The 16,286-nt window shown below is 37.4% G+C and overlaps 1 long non-coding RNA gene across 2 annotated transcripts in view; it reads right to left on the reverse strand.

Annotated features, from left to right (window-relative positions):
• The window catches only part of LOC136831451 (uncharacterized), a 132,277-nt gene that overhangs the window by 64,635 nt on the left and 51,356 nt on the right, over window positions 1–16,286 (reverse strand). For both annotated transcript variants that reach the window (XR_010850884.1, XR_010850883.1), the window contains exon 6: window positions 15,177–15,276. This is a non-coding gene — a long non-coding RNA (uncharacterized lncRNA). The remainder of the gene's footprint in view (window positions 1–15,176; window positions 15,277–16,286) is intronic.

The following is a 16,286-nucleotide window of genomic DNA, read 5'->3' on the forward strand; positions in this document are numbered from 1 at the left end:
TGTATTGGTTTAACTTGCGAATTGTTTTCTATTAAAGTAAATGTCAATGTAATTGCTTATTTTCTATTATTAAATTGTTATATTTTGTGATCTGAGTTTTACACGTTCCTTCATTGATTGATATTTCTTAAATGTTCTTATTATAAACTGTAACAGGCTAGGCTAAGGCAGTTTATAATAATTGGGGGCCTGTCGGGATCTTAAACAAGTAAACACACCTGATTAAACTACCAAAGTACTGACAGTTAAGTCACCGTGAATGTTCCAACGTACGATAATTTAAATTTGTATACATTGTGATTATCGAATAGATCTATTACAGTATGTTGCGTGGGTTCTTTTCTCCTATTTATCTTATAGCGATTTCTCTCGACATTTAAGTCATTCAATTCATGTTTTCGGACATCGCTATTATAGCTGCGGTTGTATCTAAGTTAATGTAAAGTAACCGAGTTCATTTACATTTGGTTCCTTGTTTCAAATAGTTTTGGGAGAAATATTATTTGAAACTTCGTCTTTATGACATCATGGCATCATATTACCTTAGCGCCGTGTAATAGAGTAGGTTTGGAGTTTGCCTGGCCTGACATTTCCGTATCTACGCTATTCGAAGCATCTAAGTATTATTGCTTTTCATATCGCTTCATTCGTACAATTTTTGTACCGTCAATTATATTTACTACTTTATCAAGCATCCAAGTATTTTCATTTTTTTCTTCGTACCAATGTAATTATAATTATTTATTCTTACCCGACTTGCATAATGTAAGAATAGTTCAGTATTACATCACGTGATATATATTACGTATTCTGTAATTGTTTATGCTATTGGGAACACTTCTCGTTGACTTTGCTACGTTCTCTTGTGGATTTTCAGTCGCAATGTTTTTCAGTAGACGCATTTTTCAGTGACCCTAAGGGAAAACTCAACACTATAGTATATGCTAAAAAGAGTGAATTGTTGGCTTTGGCAGATAAGTTTAAAGTAACTGCTAGTTCAAGAGACAGGAAAAATGACATAAAAAATGCCATTTTAGAATATATTATAGAGGAGAATTGTAGAAGAATTTGAGGCTAGGGGAATTCCTGAGTGCTAAGAAGAAAGCTCAGACGTTGAGCTTTATTAAGTTAGCCATACAGTTAGAACAAGTAAAGTTAGAAGCAGGAAGACAAAAGTTAGAGGGTAGATAATGAGAGAAAGACAAAAAGTTGGCCATAGATAAAGAAAGGAAAAGGTATGACCTAGAAATGAGAAAGCTAGATTAGATCATGAACTAGTCTAACTCAGAATATGGAAATTGAAAGAAGTAGGATTAGTATAGAACAACATAGAAGACTAATGGACCTAGAATCTAATCAACCACTCCAAGTTTGACTTGACTAAGAGTTTAAAGTTAGTCCTGAATTTACAGAAACCGATGTAGATTCCTTTTTCCGTAATTTCAGAAGATATTGCCACAAATATGAAATGGCCAATAGATCAATGGGTTTAGTTACTTAAATCCAAAGTCCAGGGTAAGCTGCTATAGTGGTTTAGTAATTTGGTAGGGGAAAGAAATTATACAGTAGTTAAAGCAAGCTATTTTAGATGCATACATGGTAACTGCCGAGGGTCTTAGACAAAGATTTAGACAATACATTAAATCAAATGCTCAAACTTGGTATGAATTTGCAAATGAAAACTAAGATTATTTCATAAATGGCTTAAGGCTGCCAATGTTAATAATTTTGAGGAACTCATTAACCTGATTGTGACTGAAGAATTCATGAGAAAACTGCCACAAAATATTAGAATGCATATTGCTGACCGCGAGGAAGAGGATTTAAAGAAATCTGCTATGTTAGCTGACCATTTTTTCTTGATACACAAAACACACCAAGGTACTGAGATGTTTTGTAAAGCAAGGCAAAGCAACGAGGTTCAGTGGTGAGAAAGAGGTGTTAAACATTGTTCATATTGTAAACAACAAGGTCATGACATAAATGAATGTAAAACCCAACCTGTAAGAAATCTAAGTTTTGGCTCTCAGCTGTCCTACCCCGAGGTTGGTAAATATAAAGATGATAAATTTAGCGTAAAAGGTAAAGGAACTATGCATTGTAGTACGCCTGAAAGTGATGCCTTGTTTGCTAATTATATTTCAGAGGGTACAGTAACAATTCCCAATGATACTCCTGTTAAAGTAAGAATCTTACGTGATACTGGTCAACCCAAAGCATGATTTTACATAGCGCAGTGCCTACAATTTCTTTGCTTGATGAAAAGGTACTAGTTAGGGATTTAAGTCACACTAACAGTTTGTCTTTAGCAGAGCTCAATTTAAACTGTGAATATGTATCTGTAAAGTAAAGATTGCTGTTATCAACACACCATTCCTGTACATGATGTTCAAGTATTACTTGGGAATGATTTAGCTAGTCAACTAACTTTACCTAACCTTATTTTGTATAATCAGCCACTGGATAATAACTCTAATGACTTGGATATCTTTGAACATGTAATTAAAGAAAATAATTTCATTAGTGACTTAGGTGAAAATGACATTGAGGAAGTAGAGACCGATCAATGTGACCAGACTGAGAATTTTGTTGGTGTCGTAACTAGGGCAAAAGCCAAACAAGCTGTGAATGAAGATGTCCCAGATATAGTAAAGACAAACATTCCCTGTACTAATTCTGATTTGATAAACTTACAACGAGCAGATGCAACTTTAACTAATGCACTTAAACAAGCTTCCACTAAGGAAGGTAAGGTACCTGGCTATTACTTTGATAAAGGAGTCCTGTTTAGGCTGTACCGACCTAGAAAGCTGTCATCTAATGATACCTGGGCTAATAAAGAACAACTTGTAGTACCATTAACTTTACGTAGAATATTTTGAGTGTTGCTCATCAAGCAGATTCCCATTTAGGAGTGTCAAGACTTACAACCGTATAGCTAATGATTTCTTTTGGCCAGGTATGAAACATGATGTAATTGAATTTGTTAAGAGTGTCATGTCTGTCAAGTAGTTGGAAAACCTAACGAGTAATTCCAAAAGCACCCCTCATACCAATTGTAATACCACACGAACCTTTCAGTAAAGTCATAATTGATTGTGTAGGCCCATTGCCAAAAACTAAAAAGGTAATCAATATATTTTGACTATACTTTGTCCAACCACTAGATACCTATTGCAATTCCCTTGGTAACATTTGTGCTAGAAATATTGTGAAACACCTCCTTAAAGTTTTCACCATATGGATTCCAGAAAGAAATACAGAGCGATCAGGGTACTAATTTCACAAGTGACCTTTTCAATGAAACTTTAAAGGAATTTAATGTAAAACATACTCTTGCATCACCATATCACCCACAATCACAAGGTGATCTTGAAAGACACCATCAGACCTTAAAATCATTACTTGAAAATTTTGTATGGAGACTGGAACAGACTGGGATGAGAATTTAGACTTAATATTATTTGTAATTAGAGAAGTCCCTAATGATTCCTTAGGTATCATCTCACCGTTTGAGATGTTATTTGGACATAAAGTTGGGGCCACTACAAGTACTTAAAGATAAAATGTTGAACAATGATACCTTAGATAACGTAACTGTAGGACAGTATGTCGATAAATTGAAATGTAATTTTGAGAAAGTCCATAATTTTGCATTTAATAACAACAAGTAGTCAGATGCGATGAAGGGGTATTTTGATCCAAAAACTAAAGTTCGTAAGTTTAAAGAAGGGGATTTTGTACTTGTATATTTCCCTACTCCTAGTTCTCCTCTCAATATAAATTTTCTGGTCCTTATATAATTCAGAAATGTGTCAATAATAATAATTGTATAATCCGTACTCAGACAGAAGAAAGTCAACCCAATTAGTTCATATAAATCTCATCAAGAAATATCATGGTAATCCTCCAGTTGCTTTTGCATTGTCTATCAGACTCTAATGTATTAGATTCTAAGAAATATAATGCATCAGCACACCAAAGTAAAACTCCATTGCCACATAGAGGCAGATTTATATCACTCTAATGATTTTTGTTTCTTGGACAGACTCTGCTAACCAGGAAATATTGCAGAATATTCTAGTATATTTACAGCATCTACCCCGAAAGCAGAGGAGCCAGCTAGCAGAATTATTCCACAAATACAAGAGTATATGTGGGGATGTGCCTCAACGTTGCAGCGATGCTGAACACGACATTGAATTACAGCCGGGTACACGACCAATTCGTCAACACTATTACAGGACCAGCCTGGAAAAGCAGCAACGGATGAAGGAGGAAGTATCGTATTTACTGAAGAATGGACTGGCAACTAGAAGCACATCAGCTTGGGCGTCACCATGTCTTTTAGTTCCAAAACCAAACGGTAAAGTAAGGTTATGCACTGACTTTCGCCAAATAAACAATGTTACTATCAAAGATAGCTATCCATTACCAAGGATTGATGACATTTTAGATGCCATTGGTAATGCAAATATTTATCACAGATCGATCTATTGCGTGGATATTATCAGATTCCACTTACAGATGAAACAAAGCAAATATCTGCCTTCATAACCCCCTTTGGATTATTCCACTGAGAGGCTTCCATTTGGTTTAACCAATGCTCCGGCACCTTCCAGCGCTTGGTGAATAGTGTAATTCAGGATCTTGATGGTACATATGTGTACATCGACGATATTGTTGTGACATCTGACACCTTGGATGGGCACATCCATCGACTAAAAGCATTGTTTGGTCGTCTTCAGGAGTCTGGACTTACTATTCACCTAGGAAAATCTTCATTTGGTAAAGGGAAGGTTAGGTATTTAGGTCACATCATAGGGTGGTAGCGGAGAAATTGTTCCAAAGATGAAAATATCACTGCTATTGTTGAGTTCCCTGTCCCAAGAAATAGGAAAATCTTTTAAGATTTCTAGGCATGACCTCCTATTACAGGAAATTCTGTAAAAATTATAGTATAGTAGCCACTCCTTGATTGACCTCACCAGCCCCAAAATAAATTTGTATGGTCTTCTAATTGTCAACAAGCTTTCTCGATCAACTAAAGAATATACTTTGCTCTAATCCTGTCCTTGTTGCTCCTGATCTTGCTCAACCTTTTATCATACAGATTGACGCCTGTGATACTGGCATTGGTGCTGTCTTGATGCAGAAGAGCGGTGACACACAGATGTTGCATCCTGTTAGCTACTATTCCTGCAAACTCAAAAAACACCAACGTTCCTATGCGACCGTAGAAAAGGAGCTGCTGGCAATCATCCTAACCTTGCAGAAATATGAAATATATTTCTCATCCAACATCCGATCACCATCTTTACGGACCATAACCCACTAACCTTTCTCGGACGAGCGAGGTTAACAAATCAACGTATTTTCAGATGGTCTTTGTTTCTGCAAAACTTTGACCTAACCATCCACTACATCAAAGGAACTAAGAACTGCATTGCGGATGCCCTGTCTCGTACCCACATGGACTCCTGATAGTCTTCTGGAATACTCTTCATGATCCTTATAATGTCCTGATAGGCCATTTCTTCAACGGGGAGGAGTGTGATATTATGTATACCATGTCTCCGTTCTCTGTAATTGTCACTTGTATATATTTATTCTTGTAGTGGTACTCCTTCTTACCACTAGGTTTGTAACGCTTGTTTTCCTGTTTTGACCTTTTGTATCCTTGCCTATCTTATCTTTTCGTTACTGTTCGTCATTTAAGTATCTTTGTCGTTCATTTAGTTTACTTTGGCTTGTAATATTTTGAGGAAGGCAGAGTCGCTCTCAGGCTACCTTAACGACAACATATTCTGTATACACGGTGTAGGATAATCATCTTCCTATTAATGTAAGTCAGTGTGTTTTCTTTTATTTTGTGTTTCGTTGGTATATTTAATTCAGGTGTTTGATTGTTTGTCTGTGTTCGTTCATTGGTTCGTATAATTGTATTGGTTTAACTTGCGAATTGTTTTCTATTAAAGTAAATGTCAATGTAATTGCTTATTTCTATTATTAAATTGTTATATTTTGTGATCTGAGTTTTACACGTTCCTTCATTGATTGATATTTCTTAAATGTTCTTATTATAAGCTGTAACAGGCTAGGCTAAGGCTTAGTTTATAATATATATATATATATATATATATATATATATATATATATATATATATATATATATATATATATATATATTTATATATTATAGAGACAGTACGGATAAACATACGAGACCGTTTGAGGCTACGAATCCACACCTGACAGGTGTCAAAGGGGAAAGCGACAACACTCAATAATGCTAGTGGTCACAATACCCACTCAAGGGACAGTACCGACAAACATACAGCCTGTTGGAGACTAAAAATCCACACCTGGCAGATGTCAGACGGGAGGGGCGAAAAACCTCATTAGTGCTCGTGACCTTTCTATACACATCTAACGCCCTCCTTAAAATTTAATCATTTTTAAATTTTCTTTGAAATTATAGGATCAAGTTTATACATGCCTTGACTGATACTCATATAATGGCCATAACTTTCTTGTGTAAAATGAGATTCCATGATACTCCTTACCAGAGCCGTATTAGAATACGCTGTCTTTTGACCCTCCCCAGTTGATAGTATGATTATTCACACTGATATGTAGAAAAATGTCAGTGTTTGCCTGTGCATATCTTACATATTTTTTTATGCTGTTCTGTTCTCCTTTCCAGTATTCTACCAGTTTGACCCTGATAAAAGTTGTCACAAGACTAACATGGAGTTTTATATAAACAACTTTAGTACGGTCGGGAGAGTTCTTTATACGTACATGTTTCATTGTTGTATTGTTCTTAAATGCGACATTACCTCCAAAATTCTTTAGAAGATGGGGGGATATCTTTCACATTATTATTATTATTATTATTATTATTATTATTATTATTATTATTATTATTATTATTATATTACATGGTAGTAGAAGCAAACTATTTTTACAGTCTCTGGCCGTTTCTAATGCACTGTCTAATATGCAGCAGGATATTTCAGTTCCTTGCCTGTATCCCTAATCTTATCTGTTTCATCATCAATATATACTTGGACGAAAACTACGTGAATGGAGGCTGGTCATCAGTTGAAATTTGTGGAAGGTAAAGAGCAGCAAAGATACGAGCAGCATAATTTCACAGAGGCCATTTGCCTCCAGCAACTTGCTCTAAGGGGTGCTGTTGCACTTAAGCTACGTCCCAATACAATCAGCTGCCTGCTATGTGGTAACTCATGCTTATGTTAGCAGAAACCCAAAAGGGGTTTTCAGGAAAGAGTTTCTTTCAGATGTTAGGCGATCCTGGCGTGGGAATAAATATGCGAAAAGTGAAGCTGGCAGTAACGACGTCATTATGTCTGGCCATTTCAGCATGAAGCGAAAAGGGTCAACAAATCGGCCCAAGGGAGGCAGGAGGGAGACATCCGGTAAATATGAAGGTGTTCTGTAATGGCAAATGTTCCCCGAAATATAGGAGAGAAATATGGAAAGGAAAAAGGGAAGGAAATGCCTCACTCCCCTGCTTCCCTGCCATAGAAATGATCGTGTTGGGATTGTCCACCATAAACGCGCGGTTATGGACAGAGAGAGAAAGAGAGAGAGAGAGAGAGAGAGAGAGAGAAAGTGAAACAGCAACACAATAAAATTCTGGTTAACTGATGCTGTGAAGAGAGGGTTCGATTTTAATTTCTCGAACATTTTTCAATTTTCTTTTCATAATCAATAATTATATTCGTGTCAGATCAGTTCTGTATGTAAATGAAGTGCGAATTATGAGAAAAAAGATTCTTTTTACTGAAATGACTATAAAGCAATCTATGTAAAATCACAGTCACTTGTAAAGGTCATAATAACCCACTGGATATACTTTCCTCCGAAGTGCTTGAAATCCATAAGGAAATGAATGAGGAGGTTCTCCTTTCCAGATGGGAACCGACCCCGCTATGCTTGGAAGGGAGGTCAGCACTTATGGTTTATCTAAATGAGAGGATATTTCATGGATATTTATACAGAGTGGGAACGGGATGAAACAATAGAATGAAATTCGAAGACCAGAAAAATGAGAATTCCTCTTTCCTCGACAAAGAAAAAGAGCAAATAAGATCAGAGAGAAAAGCAAATAAAGAGACGACATGAACACAAGAAGAGATGTGACCAAAGCCATTAATAATTACCTCGGGAAATAAAAGTGCAAATGATAAATCTGATATAAATAATAATAATACCTACTTAAAGCAGAGGGCAAAATAGTAAAATGAACAGTGAAAGCAAGAATGTTGTCTAAAATCTGTTCAAGCGCTATAACTCTACAGATTGTGTACCTTCATGTCCAACGACCATTCCGCACTGAATTCGTCCGCGACGAGTTTTCAGATCATATATTTTCTGTAAATTGGCCGCCGTAACTTAGCTTGGACATTCGTAACTTACAGAAAAACGTCTCCACTAAACGGAAACCGTTCCGGAAGATGCGTCTAAAACAAAATCATTTCAAATTCTTTATTCTGAAAGAGCGGAGAGATATCTACTTACTATCCAAGTTTACTTGTAATTTTTAGAAATCAATTTAAATCAAGAAGTTGTGTACATAAAGGTTTCCTTTTCCAAGTGTACTAACTGTCGTCGATATCGTATATAAAGCAACGCATTCACACGGAATTGGGAACGAAATATCAGGACTAAGCCAGAAGCCTTGGGGAGACTTATGTACGGAGATGTATAGAAAGCATCGTGAAGGAAAGTCTATAAATTCCCTGCCGACCCATTTCACTTTTATCTGAAAGTGTAGCCAGGTGCAGAGTCAAAGTCACTTCGACCGTGAACCTTGTTTATGTGGATGAGTTCTTTGCAGCTGTAATGGTCCGTAGGATGCTTATAATTCCCCCGAACTCAAAAGGGGCAGGAATCCAAGTTTCATTCGCACACCTAAGAAGCATTTCGACTTGGTTTGGCTTCATCACGTGAAATAAAATACTGTAAAATACTGCACCTTGAAGAAGAATCGCCCTGAAATCTTATCAGCGTTCACAGAAAAATTAAACAGATTAAAGTATGAGGTACATTCTTCCAGGAATTGATTTATCAATTTCTGAAATTAATTATAAATAGCTTATCTCATATGTGTCCCGCTCCTCTCGTCCCTAATTATGTTTACTAACGGAAACTTGGTTATCTTCAGATTCCCTTTATCTTGAGGTCATCAGTTTTGATGTCGGAAAGTCCTGGAAATTATCTGAGCTTCTAAAAGCTTCTGTCATAATAGTAACGGTTCTTCGAAAAGTGTTTTAATTAGTGATATGAAAAATGATAAAAGGAAAGAGCATAATATGAGATGGGGAACGAGTTTGATAAAGTTATTAAAAAACCTAAAAAGAGACAAACTGGAGAGACAGGGTATTGCACTTTTCAATGTAATATCTTCATTGTTACTGAGACTCATGATAAACTCAACTGCTTGAGAGACATGCTGACGGCAGAGACATGAACAAGATGAAATTCCTGCCAAGCTTCGTCGCCTGAATAATCCCTGGAAAGTCAAATGTCCCAATACCGAGGATGGGACCACAAAACTCATTTCAAAACTGAAGAAAACACGATGAAAAGTACAAATAATATTCCTGCGGTAATCACGAACGATATGTAACTGGTGCTTGGGAAAAGAGCACTTAAATGAATGTAGCCGAAAATTAAAAGACAGAATCACAGTACAGACAAAAGTAACAATTACAGATTAACACTACGAGAAACTTGCAAAAGTATTTGCAAAACGAATTCTGACATAAATTACGCGAATTTGTGACACAATGAAGGTGATTCTCACAGAGGAGGAACACAGACAATCCAATCGGGCCATTGTGCCCGGCTGGAGCCTTTGTGCAGGTGGTGCTAATTCCAGGCAGCTGGGATCTCACGGGAAATGCAAAGAAGGGTTGGCCAGCCTTTGAGAATTTCTTCTCTTTTACTACTTTTGAAAGAAAGATGTCTGTTTTCTTTAGGTTAAAATCACTGAAAATTTGCAGTCCTTCATATAGCTTCCCCTTTCACCTATTTGTCTCTAAACTAAATTTTAGTCGTTTCTTTGTCTCCTTTTATACAGTTCTAAATTAATAATTACAATCAATTGCGGTTTCCTTGGATGAAACTATGCATTAATCTTTAAGTGCAAGAATACATATCAACTTATGTGCTGGGTATGTGTGTTTAGTAAGAGAGAGAGAGAGAGAGAGAGAGAGAGAGAGAGAGAGAGAGAGAGAGAGAGAGAGAGAGAGAGAGAGCCAGCCATGAAAAGCTCGTTAGTTTCAATTTGCTTTTTCGATCTCCTTTTGGGAGAATCTTTCTGGCGACTGAGATAAAGATGTTCAATTTCACCCTTCGATTTCCTCGACCTTTCCTTTTGCTGATATTTTCAGCTTAAATTTTCCTCTTGTCTCTGACTGTTATTGCATTTATACAAGTATCTATCTATTTATCTATCTATCTATCTATATATGTATCGATATATATATATATATATATATCTATATATCTATATATATATATATATATATATATATATATATATATATATATATATATATATATATATATATATATATATATATATATATATATATATATATATATATAAATATAATACTTTGCAATAACGCCATATAATAACAGCTCTTCTGGAAGATGTCCTTATACTGTTATCGCATAGTATTCCGATGTGCTACTGGTATGTGATATTAATGCTCACAATTTTTTTGGAATTACTTAAAACTAAGCACTTTACTCATACACAGAAGCACCAAGACAAAAGGAATTCCTGAAAATCTTGAAATAACCCACCTATATGAAAGAAAGACAGAGGCTAACTTATGAGCACAAAGTGTGGAAACCCAGTTGCCCGTGATAGGCTATATAAACAAATATGTTGAGGAGGTCTGAGCATCTAACGAAAGTTTTTTTTTTTTTTTGTGATAATCGATTCTGAAATGTTTAGGTCATTGTTGTTATGTACTCGGCATAAGACAGAAAAATCTTTGCTGTCAATATAAGTCATACAAATTTTTGAATCATTTCTTACATTTGATTGCTCAGGATTAGGATTAGATAACCTGTGGGAATCAATGCGCACTCTCCAGTCCGTGCACCCACGTATATCCCGCGACCACATCTGAGGCAAGTACACGGCACTGGATGAAAGTGAAGGACTGACGCAATCTTTCATTGAACAGGGACTCGATTTTTAGAGGAATTTTGGGGATAATTTTCAAGCTTGATGCTTATTTATGTATATGTTTTTCTATACCTGAGAGCAGCCGAGGAAGAAAGAGTTATTTACCATTAAAAATCAGTGAGACTGAAAGCCTGATGCCCTGTTCTAGCCTAGGCCCGCAAACGCTGCATAAAGATAGGGGAAGGAAGGAAGCAAGGGACCTTTTGGCCTCTTATACTGGAAGGATGGTTATGACAGTCCCGGAGAACAGGAACAGGAAGAGAATTCCGAAGCTCTGCAGAAACAAAAAAGGAGCGATCAACGATCCTTGCAGTTGGAGGACGACTTGTGTCCGCCGCCGCCTCTTTCCATGCCAAAGGCGACGGTGTGAATTCCAGGTGAGGAAACTGACTTCACTTCAAATTCACGCAACCGCAATGTAATTCACTGTAAAATTTCTTTCGATACTTTCCAGAGAGCTTCGGGATTAAATTATTTAAATAAAACAAGAGTTGTGTAATTACTTCATAGCAATTTGACATGAAACCGGAAGCACCAGGATGAAAATTGTTGCTTTGTTGTTGTTGTTTGCTTGAGCCAGGTTTTGCTAGCACGGGCTCTTGCTCCACATCAGCTTGTGAAACCTTTTGTCGTTTGGCTGTGGAAGCTATCAGGAGGATTGAAAATAAGGCACTGGATCATTTTTATATCATTCTAAATTCTGTTGGAGTTCTACTGAATTATTTGAGTCTACTGATTTCTCTTAACAGACTGATGAGAGACAATGCAAATGTAAAACAATTAAGTAAAAAAATGAAACGTTACTGACCAGGGCATAACCACATGGTCATACTGACTATTACACGGTCAGGCATTTTGTTGTTTATTCTTTCTGCAAAGAGTTGTCTATCATTATAGCATGACGACAAAACCTTTCGATTTCTTTCAGTTCCTTCTATGAATTCACTCTGGTTCAATGATCACTCTTCTTGGCGTTATGCAAATCCCGCTCCATCCTAAATCACTTGCACCAGCTACCTTACCAGTTTCATACTTGATTTTTTCCAAAGGATATTATTGTTTTAAATATCCTCCTTAAATCATAACTTGGCTCAATCTTCCTTCCACCCCACCGCTCAAGTTCTTCTTGAACCACTTCTCAAATTTCAGTCAGGTGAATTATTGCTTAACCTCTTCATCGGTAATCTTTATTTCTGTTTTGGTTCTGCATCTCAACAAACATTTACTCTTGAAGTCAGGCAATTTTGTTAAAAAAAATATGTGGCTGAAGTAAAATATAGAAATAGTTTGGGGAGAAAAGCAAAAACAAATAGAAACAAGAAGAACTTTTTCTTTCCGAGTCACTCCTGGGACAAATGAGCATCGGAAGCGACAGAGAAGGATCCGAGTCCCGGTCTTCTTTCTGGTCTCCTTTTCCTCCTCCCCCTCCTCCTACAATCGATCTCCTTCCTATCAGGGGTCACAGAATTCCTTTATCTCCTGTGCCTTTTTATTCTCTTCCTCCTCCTTCTCATCAGGATTTTCTCCCTCCTCCCACCCCTCCAGCGATTTATTGAGGCGATTCTTGGTATCACTAGGTCAACATCATCCTAACTTGTTTTGAGGCGTCTTTCTTATCTGGAGTTAACAGCCTCTAGAGAGAGAGAGAGAGAGAGAGAGAGAGAGAGAGAGAGAGAGAGAGAGAGAGAGAGAGAGAGAGAGGTTAATAACAATGATAATCATCATCATCGTCAAAATAAAAAGAAAAAGTATCTTTCTGACACAAGAGAGAGTTAAATATTTATCGGCAGCAGAAAAGGAATGGGAATCGAGTCTGGCCTTTTTTTGGGACTCCGTTCCAGGGGCAGTCATCCTTCCTTCCCTACTTCCTCCCTTCCCTCCTCCTGTGTAAGGTACCAGTCTTCTCCATCATCAGCCCATTGCACGAACAAACAGGCAATCACAGGAGCATGACTACCAGACAGCCCCGCCATTTGCAGACTGAATATAATTCCCTGGTGGCTAATGACGTTTAATGCGAGCGCTGGATTCCATTAATGACGCCATTGACGTGAGAAGATAGTCTGGTGCCAGTATACGGACTGCATGTCCTCTTGTTGCTAATGCTGAGGCAGGGTTGAGGCAATTTTGCCAATGTGCGGTAATACAAAAGAAAAATGTTACCAATCTTGGGAAACTGGTTAAAGCTTTTGCTACGAAATGCCTTGCTGGGAAAAAAGTAAAACAATCATTGTCAGGGATACTGAGGTTACAAAGCAAAATCCTTTGGTGGACACAAGTGGCAAGTGGTTCTGCCCCGTTATTTCCTCTTCTACAGCATTTCACCTCTCTCTTTTTTTTTCTCTCTTCCCTACGTGAAGGTGATGTCATTATCTCAGTAAGAAAACTGGTTCTGTTCTATCTCATCGAGTCTGTAGCCCCAGCACAGTTATTCTGGTTAGTGGTTGCATTAAAATAGTACGTGGAGGAAACAATTTTTCCATTCAACAAGCAATTTTCAGACACAAGTAAAAAAAAAATAAAATTGTCAGAGGGACAGACAGGTCAAAGTCTATTTATCCCAAAGCGTCAACTTTGACAGGGCAATGCAAAGGCTTCCAGCATGTTACAGGGTGTCGCTTTTCACAGAATTTGTTTTTGAAATGGAAATGGATCAAACGTTTCCTAATTTTCATTAAATGTTTATCTGAATAGGAGTAAAATTAATCGCTGTAACAAGATGCTATATACATTCACTGAAGAGGCAAAGGATTAAACTGTCCCTTAACACTCACAAATGTCAGAACAATTTTTTTCCCCTCTTTCATGCGGAAAATTCTGGCGTAATTATCACGCAGACTGCGAGAGAGAGAGAGAGAGAGAGAGAGAGAGAGAGAGAGAGAGAGAGAGAGAGAGAGAGAGATTGGGGCATTAATGTTACAACTACAACACACATTGGCATAAAATCCTTGCAAAGTGTGATGAGAATTTCTTTTTTGTTTCCATCTTTTTGCTAAACTTTCTTTTACTCTTCTGTTCAGTTTTAGTTTTCTGTAAAAGAAAGCTACTGAGATGTCAGTCCGCACTTTTTCTGTCCACCCTCAGATCTTGAAAACTACTGAGGCTAGATGGCTGCAAATTGCTATGTTAATCATACCCCTCCAATCATCAAACATACCAAATTGCAGCCCTCTAGCCTCAGTAGTTTTTTATTTTATTTAAGGTTAAAGTAACCATGATTGTGCGTCTGGCACCGCTATAGGTGCCAAAAATAAAGGCCACCACCGGACCGTGGCTGAAGTTTCATGGGCCGCGGCTGACAGTTTCATGGGCGGTGGCTGAAAGTTTCATACAGCATTATACGTTGTACAGAAAACTCGATTGCGCCGAAGAAGCTTCGGCGCATTGTTTACTTGTTTTTATTTCATCTCCTTTTGATTGATGTTTGTTCCATATTCATCTCATCTTGGCCTGGGCTTTATAAAAGAAAAAAATGAACGTACATGATGCCATTGATTGGGTTTAGTTTCACGAAATAATAGGAAATCTCTGTACGCGTCTGTCAGTCTGTGCAAGTGCTTGTGCTTTCTTTTCTCCTTTCTGTTTCTAAGCTTCATCTGTTTATCTGTCTGTTTCTGTCTATGTAAACTTGCTGTTTTTATTTACCTGTTTTGGCATCTCCCCACCCCCATCTCTCTCTCTCTCTCTAGCAATTGGAAAATACTGTGGACAGTTTCTCTTTCCATAATATTAATGCTGTCTCAACATTCATAGAGAAAACCGACTTGATGGTAAACAAAGAAAAACCAAAGAAGTTTTTCTTATATTTGCGTTTCTTTTTTTATGCACTGGGTGGATGAATCTAAAGTGGATTGATTACCTTTCCATTCTAAGCTCGGTTTTCACAATCCATGAGGTTACGTGGCCTGTCTAACCCATAGCTCACATGATAACTTACCTGGAACCATGGATTTTGAAACATTTTGCTTTCCAGAAGGTCACAGGGGCATATAGGCGCTGGAATTGTGTGCTTCCCATGAAGGTCCCCCATTTACGCACTGAAATGAAGAGAAAAAATTGATTAGATATGGAAATACAAAGGAGAAGGGAAATGAGATGCATCTGTTTTCTTCATGAATTTCCCTCCATAAGGCATCAGAGGCTCCCGTATAAAAAGTAATAAGAGGTCGCCGGAGTTTGATTTCACAAGGGAAGTTAGAGGTGCATGTGACAGTGCCTGCTGTTTTGTCTTTCCTTGAAACCTTCCTTCTTTGGAGAACATTAACGAAATAACACAAGGAAAACGGAGTACCTGCCGCCAGAGGCGAATAAATGAGGAAGTTTTTCATAGGCGCTCTTCCAATTCTTATGGAAAAATAGATCAAAGGAACTTAATGACGAAGAGACATCGCTCGAGGCAAAACGACAGCATTCAAGGAGATTGTTCCATTTATGTTCTGTTAAAACGAACTTGAATTACTGTCACTCTCTTCTCCTCCCCTTCCTGTGATTTTCCCTTTCTCTGTATATCCTTTTGCTTTTTTATAACGCACACATTCACTGACGACTAAATCTATTTCTCTGTCTACACACCTTGACTGTCTGTTTGTCTCTCCCTCCTATTTCAACGATTATTTTATTCATTTGTCTTTATGCTAAGATCTGCCCTAGTAGACTGGAGAAAACATGGCAATTACCGGCCTTCATAGATTACCGAAACGTGTGTTCCAGAAGCCTCAGTGCGGTGGTCATTGGTTCAGGAGAGGGACTGTTTAACCCATTCGATCCTGCAAAAACATCCAAATGGTATCCATATCATGAACAGAAGTGTTTGAAGTCATACATCCCTATTCATGCAAAGATCACTGAAATGATTCGAAACCGCTTTTTTTATGAAATACAAACAAAACTAATAGCTAAAAAAAATCCCCTCTCCTTCCTACGACTTCTAAAATAGCGCAGCCTCCGAATTCCTGTACCTGTCCTAAGTTAGTGTATTCTAAATGTCTTCATCTCTTGGAAATTCCAACCTGAAATTCCAGTGCATTCCATCGTCACAAGGAGATTA

This window comes from Macrobrachium rosenbergii, chromosome 48 (assembly GCF_040412425.1).
Source record: "Macrobrachium rosenbergii isolate ZJJX-2024 chromosome 48, ASM4041242v1, whole genome shotgun sequence".
NCBI classification, from domain to species: Eukaryota; Metazoa; Arthropoda; class Malacostraca; order Decapoda; family Palaemonidae; genus Macrobrachium; species Macrobrachium rosenbergii.